Source organism: Hesperophylax consimilis, chromosome 1, assembly GCF_061612785.1.
Source record: "Hesperophylax consimilis isolate HC1 chromosome 1, BYU_Hcon_1.0, whole genome shotgun sequence".
Taxonomy (NCBI): Eukaryota; Metazoa; Arthropoda; class Insecta; order Trichoptera; family Limnephilidae; genus Hesperophylax; species Hesperophylax consimilis.
Window position 1 is genome coordinate 33291610 of NC_142836.1, and position 16496 is coordinate 33308105.

The window sequence follows — 16496 nt, forward strand, 5'->3', positions numbered from 1 at the left end:
ATGTCACCTGTGACAAGTAAAAACATGCTTTTTTAAACGTAAGACGTAAAACCAACACGCGCTATTGTTTCTCATCTGCACAGACAGACTGAGCCAAAACTACCTTAGAATAAAATGGGTAATTTTGTCACATTATTATTTCTTACTAATTTACTTGCATGTACTTGTATTACATAATTTATAAAATTATTCCATAATAACTTTACGATTCTTTTAGTGATAAATATTTCTTTTTTTTTACTTACACGTGTTACTAACAATAGGTACGTAAATAGTAGACGCACTAATTTCCCACGACATTGGAAGGGCAAACATTCGGAGTATTACTTATTGTGTTAATTTTATCTTGTTTGCTTTGACGTATGTCCCCAAAGTTATACGTACATCGCCAACTCAAGCAGGTGCGGAAATTTATATCACAAACAAATCTGGATAGTTAACTTTAAAGAAAAATAAGGAAATTAAGAGATCTATCTGAGCATTCTTTCCCACACTTATTTAGTGCGTATAAATTAGGATGTATCAAAAAATATTTCTTAGGAATTTCAAAATTTCATTAATTATTTTAATAAATACAAAAATATTGGCCCAAATAAAAAATAAAAAACATGTAGATCTCTCAAAAGAGGCTTAAAGTTATTGAATTTAATTTTTTTTGTAATGAAGGATGAATCGATTTATTTTTTTCCCAATCAAAAAAAAAAGTTATAAGGTGTGAAATAAAAGCATGTACATATTTATGTTAAAACACTCTAATGCAAGGACTCTCGCACGTGACCTTTAATTGACTCATTTTAACGTATTTTTTATCATAAATTAGTTTAATTGATGTTGGGAACACTAAATCTAAAAACTGTTTTTTTCAAGCTTTTTATTCAAGATGTTAAAGATAAAATCACCCCCTTAATTAGCGTATTTAGCCGGATATCATATCTGCTACAAAAGAAAATTAAAAAAGGTCTACATTATAGCCTCGTACACTCACATTTAAACTAATTGATTGAAATCTGGGGAAATGCATGTGAAACACAAAACGAAGTAATCAAAAAGCTATTTCATTTCAAACCTAGAACATCAACAAAAAAATTATAAATGGAAACAAAACTATTAAAATTAAGAAAATTATATGAATATAATACATGTCTCCTTATTTACAAAATAAATCATAAACTCATACATACAAATACAGAACTCATTAAAACGTCCCAAGCACACACACACTTTACACGGCAACACGACAAAATACATTTAAACACCATACATACTCATTATGGCAAGCAATCCATTGGTTACGAGGGGAGCAACATATACAATTGCCTGCCAGACGAAATTAAAAATGAAAAAAGTATTGGTATCTACATTTAAAAAAAAATTGTTCAGTTTTATGCTCAATCAACAAAACAATGAAAGTGAATAATATCGGTGTGTAATATATTTATGTGTTATATACATGTTATTTCTAGTTAATATTTTGTATTTTTTTTATAATAAAAATATTTTTAAAAAAACTTCAAACTATTAAAAAACATATATATAATTTATTAACTTTAGATCTCCTTTATCTTTAAACGTCCACAAAAAATCGATTCACCCTAGTGATAGATAGATAATAATAGATAGGGAAGCGTTCAGCGCTGAAAGTATAGCGTTACAACGTACACCCTGAGAAATACGAGTATTATCATTCGTCTACGTCGAAACATCCCCGCGCGTCGAGAAAGCTAGCGATTACTCGATTAGGTCGAGCGGGCAGCGGGCAGCGGGCAGCGATCAGGCAGATTGGCAGCTAGAGGTGCCGACTAGGTGCGTAATACGTGCCCGAGCCGCATGCCGGCCGGAGTCACTCCGCGCCCCGCGGAAGCAGTCGAGCGCCCATCGCAGGCCTCGCCGCTAGTCGCTAGTTACAAGTTCCGACGGCGGAGCACCACATCACTCCGCTACTCCTTCCGAGCTTTCGAGCGGCGTAGACCTCCGGTCAATTCGCACAATCCGTTCGAATCCACTCAAATATTTGTATATAAGTGGACCGGAAATCAGTGACCGCTCATAGACTCGTCGAAAGCGCCGGCTAGAGCTTGTTATAATTGTTCTAATATTTTATCTAGTATTTTTTATTAACTAAATGGTTTGAGTTCGAAGACAAACTGGAAAAAATAATCCACTCCAATTGATCAAAATAAAATATAAAATTCCAGTAAATTGTTTATTTTTCTACTCTTTCTTTTATTAGTGATGGGATACATCTCCAACATTGTGTGTAATTCTTCAATTTATTGAAACACTTTTATTGAGATTTTCTCGGTTCAGTTCTACATTGGATATACTGTTACTAGCTATCAAAAAAATGTGAGTTACTTTGTGTGTAATATATTTTATTTTGATAAAATTATATAAATGATATTATTTTATTTTTCTTATGATCAGAACACTTAAAAAAATGCCTCATCCCTTAAATGCTTGAAATAATATTATGTTATTGATTGAGCGTGGCAAAGTTCCGTTTTGCATTTTGTCTCTCTGTAAATTTATTTGTACGTACAATTAATGTGTTTTTTAACTTTCTTATTAGTATTTTTCTTTCTCAATATTATGATACCTACCTACCTGAAGAAACTTTGTATAAAGAATTGTCATTGAAATAGGGATGTATCGTTGGACAAATTATATAATTTCTGAGTTAAAAAAGTGTTACTTACTAATGTTCACGGAACTACTAGTTCTAACGTACGTATTACGGTAAAAATATTTTTTGTGAGGTTTAACGTGTGTATTTTAAAATAATAAAAAATACTAGCAGTTAAAAACCCGCTCCGCGGGTTTTTGCTGCTAGGCCCTGCGGGCGGCACTTCGTTGGGCTTCGCCCAGTTTGAGTGATACTAACAGTTACATTTAATAGGTAGATATTAGATCAATGGGTAGATATATAATAGAAAGACATTCTGAACCATTAAACACCCCTCACCCCAAAATAAATCTCGTCAATGAGAAAAATGTTTCCTCTTCCATACCACCGAAATGATTTAATTTTTAAATCGAAACTTAAATTGCAAAATATTTATATGTAATTTGAAAATAAAAAAAAATATCAACATATTACAATATTACATATAACTTTGGTAAAATAATATACTCTTACCAAAAGACTGTCAAAGTAATTACATTTTTTTTAAATATATTAAGAATTATTTTATTGGGATATGTCCTAAAAATCTACATATTTGGGTGAAATAATATTACGCTCTTACCTAACGATTGTCAAAGTAAATACACCAAAACTCTCTTAATTCTTAGGCTGAAAACCTTACAGGTGGGATAAATTGAGTCAAAAAACAAAACTTTTTAAGCAAGTACATTTTATTATACTTTTATTTTTTACAATCTACAACATAATATTATACACTTTCATTAGGAAAAAATCTCTTTATAAACAATATTATCCGTATACCAATCAGTCAGAATTTGTATAAATAACGATGACTGCGCTCAAACTGTCCATGAGAAAATACTGGTTCAGGAAGTAACAGTCCACCCCGTTCAAAAGTTTGTCCTTGAGATTTATTGATGGTCATTGCATAAGCTAATTTGACTAATTGTAACATCCGAAAAAGTGTTTTAAATTCTAGGAATGAAATGTACTGTACCTTTTCTGTTCCCCGTAATGATTTTGGCTTGAATTAAGTTACAGCTGAAATTTTTATAGCACCGCTTTTGTGAGATATCACCTCAGGGGCGCTTTCCGTTGAAGTACATCCTCATTGATAGCATAAACATGACTATTTTTAGGGCACAATATGGTACGTTGACTCATCACTAAGGCATCAGGAGTTGTATGTGTCTCACTGTATATATAGTGAATAATATCTTGACAAATATTTACATTGGGAATAAGCACAGATGATTCTAATGTTCCTTCTACCGAAGGAAGTTTGCCATCTTCCAAGTCCAAAAGCCATTTAGAAAATATATTTTCACTTTCTAAAGCTCTGACATTTGTTTTTAATTGAAAAGTTTTCAAATGGTACCAAAGTATGCTGCTTTTTATGCAAGCGGCAATTAATTGTCCTCGTGAAGTATGTCGACACACTGGAAGGATCTGACGAAAGTCTCCGCCCAAAACAATAACTTTGTTACCAAAGACAGAATCACTTCCCATGATATCACGTATAGTACGCTCAATAACTTCTAAAGCTACACCTGGTGCTTCATCCCATATTATAATATCTGCTTCCGTTATAATTTTCCGATTCTTTGATGTGACCTTACATGTTGTATTGTCCTGTAAATTGATGGGTAAATTAAAAGCAGTATGATAAAACTCTTTTACCTTTTCGTCTTAGAGTGTGAATTAAAGTTTAGTAAAGGTATGTTTTCCCTGTTTCGCCTGGGCCATCAATGAAGAAACATTCATTGTCATCATTTTCATGTGAAAAAACTTATTCAAAATAGAATTATATGCTTGAAGTTGTACGTCATTGAGTTTGGCAGCCATCAATTCACCTAAAGTGTTTTCAGAAATTACATTAAAATCAGATACTTGTCCAAAGGGATTGCATGTAAAAGTTATGACGACGACAGGACGACCAAATTTACGTACCATTGCCATTGAAACTTGATAAAGTTTATTCACATGGCGTGGTCCACCAGTAAATGAAGATGGAAGAATGACTGTATTACCTGCACATACTCCTCTATCGGTGGCTAAATTTCTTACATGGTTTTGCAAACCTTGATAGCATTCCACTCTGAGGTGTCGTTGGTTTTTCCTAATGTAATCTAGGCGACCAGATTGGTAAATAATGTAAGTGCCATGAATTAAATACTGTTGAAAAAGTTTACCCGCATAATGGATTGGATTAAATATGTTTCTTCGCACTGCTAATTTACTTGCATAAAACTACATAGCAGTTACAGTATGACATTGAGCAGTACAGAAATCAGCATGATGCTGAAAGCCTGGAGTCCAACCACATTCACCTGATGGAAATAGTAGTGGGAAAACCATGGGATCTAAATGCTTTGATAAAGTTGCCATCCTTTGAGGTCCTTCAACATTTTTAGGTTAAACAGCGATATCTATACCCGATGACAAATTCCCGTCTGTCTGCTACGTAAACCATGGCGATATCGTGAGAACTGGTTGGAGCATTGTACCTCTGATGAACGTGTAAATAATAGACGTATATCTCTCACCTGCCCACCCTCAGCCGCAATGCGTATTTCTTCTTCCTCGACAGCTTCTTTTAGTTCAATCATCAATTATTTGCATTATATTTTTATAGCAATCGGCATAACATGGATGACTCATACGCACTCTAACAGCCTCATCAGGATCATATAGATAAAGCTGAGCATAGGAAGGTATTTTACCTGCAACTTGTATACTTCTGGAAGTCAGATGATAAACCTAACCAAATTTTTTTAAACAATATGGACCATTACCTGGGATATTAGCTATTTGCGCTCCAAATGAGGCAAATCTATTAGCACTGTATACATCTAGTAGCATTTGTATTGACAAACAAAATTCCTAAAGTTTTTAGATTGACTACAATCTCCTGTCAATCATTCGTTAAGTGCTGGAGGATAAGCTAAAATTTGTGGTATATGGCACTTCAATCGCTTGGTAAATTTCCCTCTCATTCGAACATTCCGAAATTTGACCAATTCTGGTAAAATATTGCCCACATACCTTTTAGCCATAGTAATTAAATTGAAATAATAATCTGAAAATAAAATATTTCTTTTTAGCGATTCACAGCGATAGTTTTTAAAAGAAATATCTACGGTTATCACGTCAATAATAATTCTGTAATTATCACATATAAACATGACAGCTGATGACAGCGAATGGGGTCGGTGTTGTAATATCAAAAAATAATTAATTACGTATAAGTATCGAGTGGAACTGGTTATTTTTTATTTAATTTATAATGGTGGATTTATAATTATATATTATATTTATTATTTATAATTATAATATATCTCACATTAAATAATCACACTGACATTGTACATTGCTTGACACTAACTGGCTATAAAAGTTTTTTACATTGATTGGAAATCCATATACGCTGGCAACACTGAACAATCTGTCTTTCGCGTGAATAATGATAAACGTCAAATTTTAATACGTAATTGTGGACAATTTTTACTGTAATGTAATGAATCCAATGGATTGTCAACTTTCTAAAACATATTCTCTTCGATATTATCAAAAAATTATATGAGCATCGTGTCTTAATTTTGAAATCGTGTCTTTTCAAGTTAGCGGAATTTAACCGAAACAGACAATTTAAATTTGACCAATCAGAGGGCCTACACCGTCCAGACGCTGGAGTATTAATAATATCAGATTCCTTTTTTAGAAAAAAATATTAATAAATTTTTTTGTAATTATTGAAGACAATATTAGCGATTTCTAAACGAAAATATGAAACAGAAAAATCAGAAACCCAGAGGGTTCTGGGTTCGAGTCCTAGATGTGACCGTATCCGTTTCCGATTTTTCTGTTTCAGATTTTCGTTTAGAAATCAATAATATTGTCTTCAATAATTAAATATTACAGTATGAGGTTTTCCTCAATAAAGTTATTCCAAAACAATAAATATTTTTTTTTATTTAACCAGATTATAATGGATTTACGAAACGAATTATTACGAATTTATAAAAAGCATTAACTTTGTGGCTCGTCATAATTTACAGATAGATATTAATAGAAACATAAATTTCTTTTTGACTACTTTAATTTTATTTAAATTTGAAACTTAACCGGTTTCGGAAGAGCCTTCATATTCCTTCATCAGAAGAATATTAAAACTGGATGATGGAAGGGTTCTTCCGAAACCGGTAGAGTTTAAATAAATTTAAAGCGGTCAAAAACAAATTTAATTAAATTATTACTCTTCTTACAAATAAAATTAATAATACCCAGCTTACATATTGTTTTAGTTCTAAAAGCAACTAATCCCCTATAAAATTGTACGGTTGGGGTTTCTTTCCCGCGTTTAGTTGGCAAATGTCAAGTTAATTTAGTTGAACGACAAATGGGAAACAAAAGGATTAGAAAGATATCGAATATCCCAGACACTCTTGTGTCGCTAAATACAGTGCATTCCGCTAATCTGCACGTTCTTGCTTCGACACAAATAAGCAGCAGTGCCTATGTATTACGTACAGCACAGCTACTGTTTCGTATACTTGATGTATGACTTGCCCAATCAGTCAATGAAGCATATTTCTGTAAATAACCGACCATTTATGAGCCGATGCATGAATGTGAATGAAACGCCGTGATAGTTAGTGAGTTAGTTGAAGAGTTCCGTGGAAGAATGGTAAAATCATTGGCCCTGAACTCGGATGTGGCGGGTTTACAACCCATGGAAGTGGGTAAAATGTGTTTTTTCTTAATCTTTCATCTGATATTGTTCATTTTGCGTCATTAAGCAAGTGTGACGAGACTTGAATGATGTTGTAAATACTTTTCACACCACATTTTCGGCATTTCGCAGTTACTAAATTATTACCCAAAATTTCTGACCCTTAAAATTAGGAAAAAATATTTTTAATTTTTTATATTGTTTTTAAATCACAGAAAAGCATTAAAAACCTGAGATATTCTTTAATTCTTCCCGGAAAGACAATATCAAACACACTATTTTTACTTTTTTTTACGTGTCCTCCGTTAAATCTGGTTCAAAGAACTCAAAATTGCTTTGAATTTAATAGCAATTTTCAAAATTGGAACTGAATTGTCGATTTGTTGAATATCCCGTGATTTTTCACAGGTCTGCGCCGGTATAAGCATAAAAACTTAATAAAATAATACAACGTAAAAAGTCATGTTCAATTATATATTTTCACGTCCAAAACAATTATTGTGATTTTTTTTATTTTTTTTTTATTTGGTACAATATTTTTTACATTTCAAAGTTTTCCAGTAATGTTGGCCTCACTGGGAGGCTTGCCCGTGCTGAGTCCTTCATTTTATAATATGAAAATATAAACTACATAATACATTTAAAGAGAAAATAATTGATTTAAAATATGATCTTGTTTGTTTATTAATTAATAAACGATAATAACACTGCATAATAATGCAAAATCGATCAGAATAGAATTAAAACAAGTTTAATAATTAGATCAGCATAACAGAGATTAGAGCATTTTCAACCCTTTCTCTACTTCTTTTCCTTCCGTAAAAAGTGTACGTGAATTATTAAAACCATTAAAAAGGTACCGCAAAAAAGTGTTACGTTTTTGGCATAATGTTTCGAGAATAGACAAATAAAAGGCAATAAAAGATGGCTGACCGATGGGTTCAAAGACGTTCCAGAAGATAGTGGTATTGTCTATCGGCAGAACCGAAGAGATCAAGTGGTGGAAATGTGTTGTGGGCGTTTCCGTGTGCCCAAAGTAAGATCACTTTATCCTTCCATCTAGCGAAATTAATCAAACATTTTCAAATATTGAATAATAAACAAATGACGGATAGGTTTTAGGTACCTATCGTTAAAAATGTTGAAAATATGTTTTTCTGATCATGGTGAAATGTTTATGTTAAATTTTATTATAACTTATTTATTTCTATTAATTTTACAGTTTGATTAATTCAATTATAATATAAAATTTTCATTGTGTATGATTTGAGATTTTCACGGAAAACAGTATCTATTCTTTAGCCAACATTTCGATGTTCACATTTGTCCTGATGATGCGTGCGCATTAAAAATAATATAAAATAAGTAAAATTTGCGGCACGTTCCAGAGTGGAAGATGTTCTCAGTATCGCCTTGGTGTATGACTACCATTCAGAATTAAAACTTTTCTTGAAATGGCTTTTGCCGTGTTTCGTGAACAGCTCTGAATAGCAAACTACTTCCCCACCTTCCTCTTCCCCATATATTTCCCCTTCCACTACCTTCAGCCTCACAACATACCCGATTGGGGATGCCATAGTCTCACTGGCTCCAGACGATAAATAAAAAACAGATATTTTAAACATTTTCATTGATCTGAGTCAGTGCTGGGAATTGTTCAGGAGTCTAAGGACGTGTTGTTTGGGAGAATTTGAACAATTCATCAAATTTCAACGTTCATTTTCGGGTTCTGTGAAAGTCCTATTCAAGTTCTGTTATTATATCATTGTAGGCTAGTTGCTTGACAAAACTGAAATTAAAACAGAACTTGAAAAAATCTTTCACAGAACTTGAAAATGAACGTTGAAATTTGATGAATTGTTCAAATTCTCCGAAACAACCCGTCCTAAAGGTCATATATACAAATAATTGCGACAAACGTTGTTTTTAAGGTTCTAGAGATTATTTGTTCAGTGATCGGTGGCGTAGCAGCGGGATAGGCGCGAATTTAACGCTTCGGTGACTTTTTGACCGCGTGAAAAATCGTCCAAACCCTCACTAAAAATCTCGTTTAATCTAGATTTAAAAAACCCAATCAATCGTGATTTCCGCCAATTACCACCGGCAGATTGCGGGATTTATAACATAATGGCTTTATTATTTACTGTTTATGATGGTAGAAATTAGATACGACAAGAGACACTTCCTTCGTTATATCACTCAACTATAATAAAATAATCCTTATCCGAATGGAAATAAATAATTCCATAGTTTTATACCTTAACCACATGCCTCCATCAACAAAATCATTAAAACAAAAGGTCCTAGAGATTTTTTTCATAATTTAACATCGATAATTTTAAAATATCTGTGTTTTTTAATCTGCTTATAATATTTAATGGCAATTATTACACAACAACATTTTATGAAATAACAACACTCAACTCCTCAGCACAGTGAGGTGTTCACGAAATACTATGTGTATAACAGTAGGTACGTAATATCATTCTTCCTTCGGACTACGCGATATATTTTACATGTAATTATAAACTACGCACATAGACATATGAATATTAGTAGACCTGCCCTAAGTGATTAAAAGCGTATTATCCCCACTCCCCATACCGGTTCCATTGGAGCCGGCGGGGCTCGCGTATGGCCTCAAGTGAAATTTGAAAACGTGACGTCATCATTCTTGTGCGAACTATGGTCGAGGCATCATCGGTTCATTTTACGAAATAACACGGCAAAATGTTGACTTGTACTATGAAAACTTGTAAAAATAGATGTGAAAAAGAGAATAAACCCAATTGTCGTATTACATTCCATATATAAGCATTATTTTACTTTATTTTAAGCATATTCACATCGTATAATATAGATCAGTTTTAGAAACATATACTATCACATCGATAAACGTCTGGACGCGAAACACAAAGCTGGTTGGTTGCTGGGAAGTAAATTATGAACATTTATAAAAGTGTCTTAACTAAATACTTAAACGAAATATTCGACTCTGAAAATAGAACCGAATTTTTTTGCCGAATTCGGACTTCGCAAATTTGTTCATAACGTGGCGAGTAATTTGCGCTCCCATGTAAAAATGTCTATTCATTCAAAAGCAGATTTTACTTTTAAGAAGTAAATGGTGATATTATAATGCGAGATGCCTATTTACTGTCAGATTGATTTATTGACGAATCACAGTCAGCTTCACTCCCTTCGTTCTTCAACAGTTGATTTTACCCCTCGCCATTATCTTCTCGTCTATTAAGTCCTATGTCTGTGACTACGCAACATATTACCCATATAAAAAATGATGTAACATCAACACAACCTACAGCCAACAAACAAGAAGATGTGGAATTCAACAAACACAGTCGACAAACATGAAGATGAGGAAATCAACAAACATGAAGATGAGGAAATGAACAAGCACGAAGATGAGGAAATCAACAAACACGAAGATGAGGAAATCAACAAACATAAAGATGAGGAAATCAACAAAACATGAAGGCGACGAAATCAACAGACATGAAGATGACGAAATGATGATATAATACCAACACATCTACAGCCCTCCCTCGAGAGGAGAAATGCGATTTAACTTATAACTTTATACTTTGTGTTCAAATAGTCATCAATAAATCAAAGTTCTAATTTAAAAATATTACTATATATAATTAAACTTAACTAATTACTTAATGAAGCAAATTGTACTAATTTAACTATAAAAAAGATATAATATATATTAATGAATAAAAAGACTTCTCCATTTATTTGAAATATTTAGCTCTTTAAAAAATGTCTCTAAAACACTAAACTTGCCAGTCTCTGTGTTTTTTCCCTCCTAAAACATGGGTCTCTTCAAGACCCATGTTCAGTCTTTCCTCTCCTCAAAAGACCCTCCACACAGTATCCCAGAGATGACATAGACCCTGAGGGAAATTATTTTCCTCGGGGTCTCCTGCGTAGAGCTAATGTAAAAAATCCGTTTCTTTTTACGTTTCTTTTTTTTATAAATATGGCACTAAAGATCTAACTGATGAGAGCAGTGGGACTATGGTATCCCAAATGTGGTCATGTTGTGAAGCATAAGGAAGTGGTACTTCTCCAATTTCCTCTTCCCTATCTCAATCCCCTCCCTACAACTTTCAGTCTTACAACTTACCACAAGGGGGATGCCATAGTCTCATTGGCTACAGACGGTTTAGAGCATTTTGATACCTTGTCCAGTACTCACATAAAACAAAAAAGTAGATCGGGGAAGATATGGGTAAGATTATTAAGTGCCGGGATATTAGGTTATAGTCACTGAACATAGCTAGAGCCATTTCAAGCAACGTTCCGTTTCTGAACTTTTCTTCTTGCTAGAAGAGTACATTGCATGGAGTATCTTAGAACGTTGTAAAAAATAAGATCAGTTATTAGTACCTATATTTTTTGTATTAGGCAATTCACCCTAAAGAGAGTGCTTTGTGCAAGTACCTATTATAATAACAATGAAAACAACTATCGAAAATAAGTACGAAAATACGAACCTGTGTAACTGTAAGAATAATAACCATGGAATTGCTTTATCAATACGGTATTTTCACTGTTTTTAAATAAAAACAGTCTAAATAGACTCGGAAAAATTACGATGATGAAGTAATTTTTTTAATATTTATGACAATTTGAAATGTGCCATTTTCGATCTGCCTCCAAAACGACATGCTTGTTTTTATTCGTGAATTCGGCGACGTTGACGTCATGCCGGGTTACGTTGGTGACAGCCGCCTTACAGACATTGGCGGTTCTAGGTCATAATGACGTTGTAGCCAATTGGAACCGTCTGGGAACGTGAGGTTTTAGATTGTTTTTTAAATCACTAATTATGAATGAAAATATTATAATTACATTTTTTTAGTACTATAATCATTTATTGTTTTTGTGTTTAATTCGTAGAACTCCATTTAATTTTTTTATAAATTTAATTTAGATTAAATTTGATAATATTATTATTAAGTTCTGCAAGTGTTTTAGTTTTTTATTATTGTGACAGCTGTTTCGGCTTACAAGGCCATTTTCAAACTGTCAAGTGACAGTTTGAAAATGGCCTTGTAAGCCGAAACAGCTGTCACAATAATAAAAAACTAAAACACTTGCAGAACTTAATAATAATATTATCAAATTTAATCTAAATTAAATTTATAAAAAAAAAAAAAAATACTATAATCATATTCATTAAAATAATATTTAAGTCTTTCAAACGTTTCTAACGGTATTCATAGCTCGTGAAAATACCCCACAGTGCTGTGATGTTTGCAGATTAAAGGCGCTGAAATTTTTTTTACCAAATTACTATCAGTGGTTACTTATAGTTACTCTAGTAAGGACCTATTCAGAATGATCAAACAAATACAAAGACCAAATATTACACCAAACTCAAGAGCTAGTTCTCTTCATTGGTTTAGAAATAAAACATATATGTTTTCACTGTTTGGTTATTATTACCACTATTTATTTTTTCTGTAACAATACTATTTTTTTACTTTTTATATTTTATGTGTTTCAAACGAATATATTGTGAAAAATACTTTTTTTCGAAAGAAAAAAAAAATTAAAAAACCAATCGCTAAATTACACGATGCTCTTAGGCACCATATCGGTCAATTCAGTTAAATATTTGTTCAAAATCGCAATTTATTTCTTAAAAACGTTTGATAAATTTCACCAGAAGTAAGGAAAATATAACGTACTTCAGCCACAAGGACACAACAGACTTCTATCGTGTTATCTATTAAGTGGGTTGAAGCGTATTTTTAACACCAGTGGTACGAAAAACGAGATAACCAGTAATTCTGTAAACAGTAGACCTCTCGTCGAAAAATGAGGTAACTAGTAGTTCTGTGAACAGTAGACCTCTCGACAAAAAATAGGATATTTCTAATTTGCTCTTATTTTAAATCAAAACCAATGCTTTCTCTGAAATCATTTTTATTTTCAATTTTGGAGGCGGGTCTGAGTACCGCCGACACGGGAGTCATTCATTGGATTGCCATTCACTCTGCTATAGGTCATCCGAACTTAATCGTTACGTTTGGCGAATTAGTAAGAGTGCCCGGGTTCATGGGGTGAAGTTTGTGTAGGACTTGGCGGCGGATGCCTCTGCCCCTACTAGGTGTCGGCCCAAATCGGGAGAGACTGGTTGAGGCAGTGGATTGGTTAGATTTTTACGTCTGTCACTCCTGGACTCACTGATCCTCACATTTTACCCACCCCTCGTACCTTTTTCCTCACCTGAACTTCTCTCCTTTTTTTCTTTAAAAATCTATCGACTCAGCATCCCACAAATGACATAGGCCTAGAGGGAAATTATTTTATTGAGGGCCTCCTACGTGGAACAGCTTCTTAAATATCTACCTACGTAGTTAATAAACTCGATGATTTCACATTTGAAAAATAATCTTTAATGAAACATTGAAACAACTACCATTTTCAAACCGGATCCGGAGCGTAAAAAAAAATTCCAGACAGATGAAATGCCAAATGGTCGATTTAAAACAAGAGCTAAGCTAAGCTCAGTCAACGAGGCAGGCGACTTTGAATGCTGTTGTATTTTAAAGTTTAAATTGATTTGAAAAAATCATGAACTTGATGTCATATTGTAAACTAATCACAGTTATAACTTTACAACATGACATCGAGTTCATGATTTTTACCTAGCCTATCTACTTATATACTAAGCAATACAAAAACCGATTTCTCATAGAATTATTAAAGTAATATTGCTTATGTTTTGTTACCCATCAGCATTTATTATTTACGCGTTTTACCACCCATATTATCCATCATTGGAGCTATAAAATGAAATGATAGATATTATTTCACTTCTTAAATTGGCAAATATCAAATAAATATCTTGTTTTATTACGCGTAATTTTTTAAAATCTTGTACAGATCAAAAGAAAATTCAAACATTAATCCCAATACTTAAATACCGATTGTTTATGTTTTTTAATTGCCTCAATAAAACAAAATGATTTTTTAAGTGCAGTCGCGAATTCAGCAGCCAGTAAGCCTAAAGTAAACGCTGTGACGTTTCCAGCAAGCTTTAGTGAAGGATTGTTTGTAAATATAGTTATGTCTGGCTGAAGCACTGAGCTGAAGACGTTAGGGCAGGTCTGGCGATCCAGCCACAGTCGCCAGACTATAACGCACAAATTGTCGCAGCATAATAATAGTTTCGAGAACTTTTATCGGTTCTGCGATGAAAACGGCGCGTGATTTTACTTCACGTACTCGACAGTGCAAATAGATTTTTATGGCATATATTTATATTTGACAGACGGCCTCAGTTGTGTTGTGGCTAGGACTTTATTAATGGGAACTTGTAGGCTTGATGAGAGTTAGAAATCCATCCGAATCATATTCTTCGATTGTTTTACGAATCAACCAAGTTTACTTTGCCGGCGTCGCCCAAGGGATATGAATCACGGTCGATCGATAAAGGATTTATCGATTATGTCGATAACTTTTCATCCTTTCCGAGCACGACTACAGATCGTTAACGTACAAACAACAGTTCACGTCAAATAAATTTTAGAACACTTATTCGCGGTGAACTGTTGTTTGTTCGTTGGCGATCTGCAGTCATGCTCGCGAACGTGACAAGTTACCGACATAATAAATAAAAAAATATTGATCGACTGTTCTATACATCCAGGGCCTCGATTCTCGACGAAGTCATTCCACTCGAACAACGAGTGGGTCAAACCACTCGTTGTTCGAGTGGAATGACTTTTGACGTTGGCGGGCGGCCTGGATTGGATAATCGATACCCGAATGTGTACATCATTATATATGTCTTTTACGAGTAGTTGCTACACAATCGGGATTCACTTTCATTATTCTAACATTTTTATCGAGCCTTTTTTTACTGTTGAATTATATCTTATTTTTTTAACGGTTTAAAGTGATTTTTCTTAGCTCCAAAGCATAGAAAAATTGTTTTTTTATTTGTGAAATAACTAATAGGAAAATATTTTTGAACAGATAAAAACGTTTTTTTTACTTTTTCGATAATTAAATTTATTTTTTTGGGTCATTTTAAATTGAATGAAAATAACCAACTTTGTCAACACAATATTTAGTCAAAAATATTAACATGTTTCAAAACCAAAAGTTTCTTCATAGGGATTTAATGTACCTGAACTAAAAATGAAGACATACAAAATATTAACATGTTTCAAAACCAAAAGTTTCTTCATAGGGATTAAATGTACAAACTAAAAATGAAGACATAAAAAATACTAACATGTTCTAAACCAAAAGTTTCTTCATAGGGATTTAATGTACCTAAACTAAAAAAGAAGACATAAAAAATATTAAGATGTTTCAAAACCAAAAGTTTCTTCGTAGGGATTAAATGAGCCTAAACTAAAAATGAAGACATAAAAAATATTAACATGTTTCAAAACCAAAAGTTTCTTCATAGGGATTCAATGAACTTAAATTAAAATTGAAACATAAAAAATATGAACACGTTTCAAAACCAAAAGTTTCTTCAGAGGGATTCAATAAACCCAAACTGAAAATTAAGACATAAAAAATACAAATAAGTACACCTGGAGAAAAATATAGCAATAAACGGTGAAAGAATTGTTGTTGTAAAAATACATTACAAAAAATATTATAAAATGATTATTGTATTTATTTAACAAAAACTTTTATAAATTGAAAAAAAGATCAGAGAAAACAAGATACTTGAATAACAAATATTATTTGTAATTATTATAAATATAAGTATTAATGATAAAATAAATATAGGATTTGGCTATTTTATTTAATATTTGGTTAGTAATTATTAATTCAAGTATTAACTGGCTTTGAAATGAGTGATTTGCTATTTTGATTATGCTTAACAGTTTGAAATAATAACGTTACTTGTCATGAAATTATTACAAAGCCTTTGATTGGGGTTTTAATTTGCTCACTTTTTCAATAAATAGGCGCATTGAAATTGTTAGTATTTTTGTAGTGCCACTCCGACTTAAGTATTCTATTCTGGAGTATACGAACAGTTTGGTACTTTCCAATATAAATGATTGCCCTCCCTATACTATCTAGATTAAGTAGAAGAACACGGGAATTTATTTT

At 32.7% G+C, this 16496-nt stretch overlaps 1 protein-coding gene across 1 annotated transcript in view; it reads left to right on the plus strand.

Moving 5' to 3' along the window:
* The first annotated feature begins 1975 nt into the window (after positions 1-1975).
* The window catches only part of nord (neuron derived neurotrophic factor nord), a 61760-nt gene continuing 47239 nt past the window's right edge, over positions 1976-16496 (plus strand). Inside the window, exon 1 of the mRNA XM_089632812.1 lies at positions 1976-2346. The gene's annotated coding sequence lies outside the window, so the exon portion shown is untranslated. The remainder of the gene's footprint in view (positions 2347-16496) is intronic.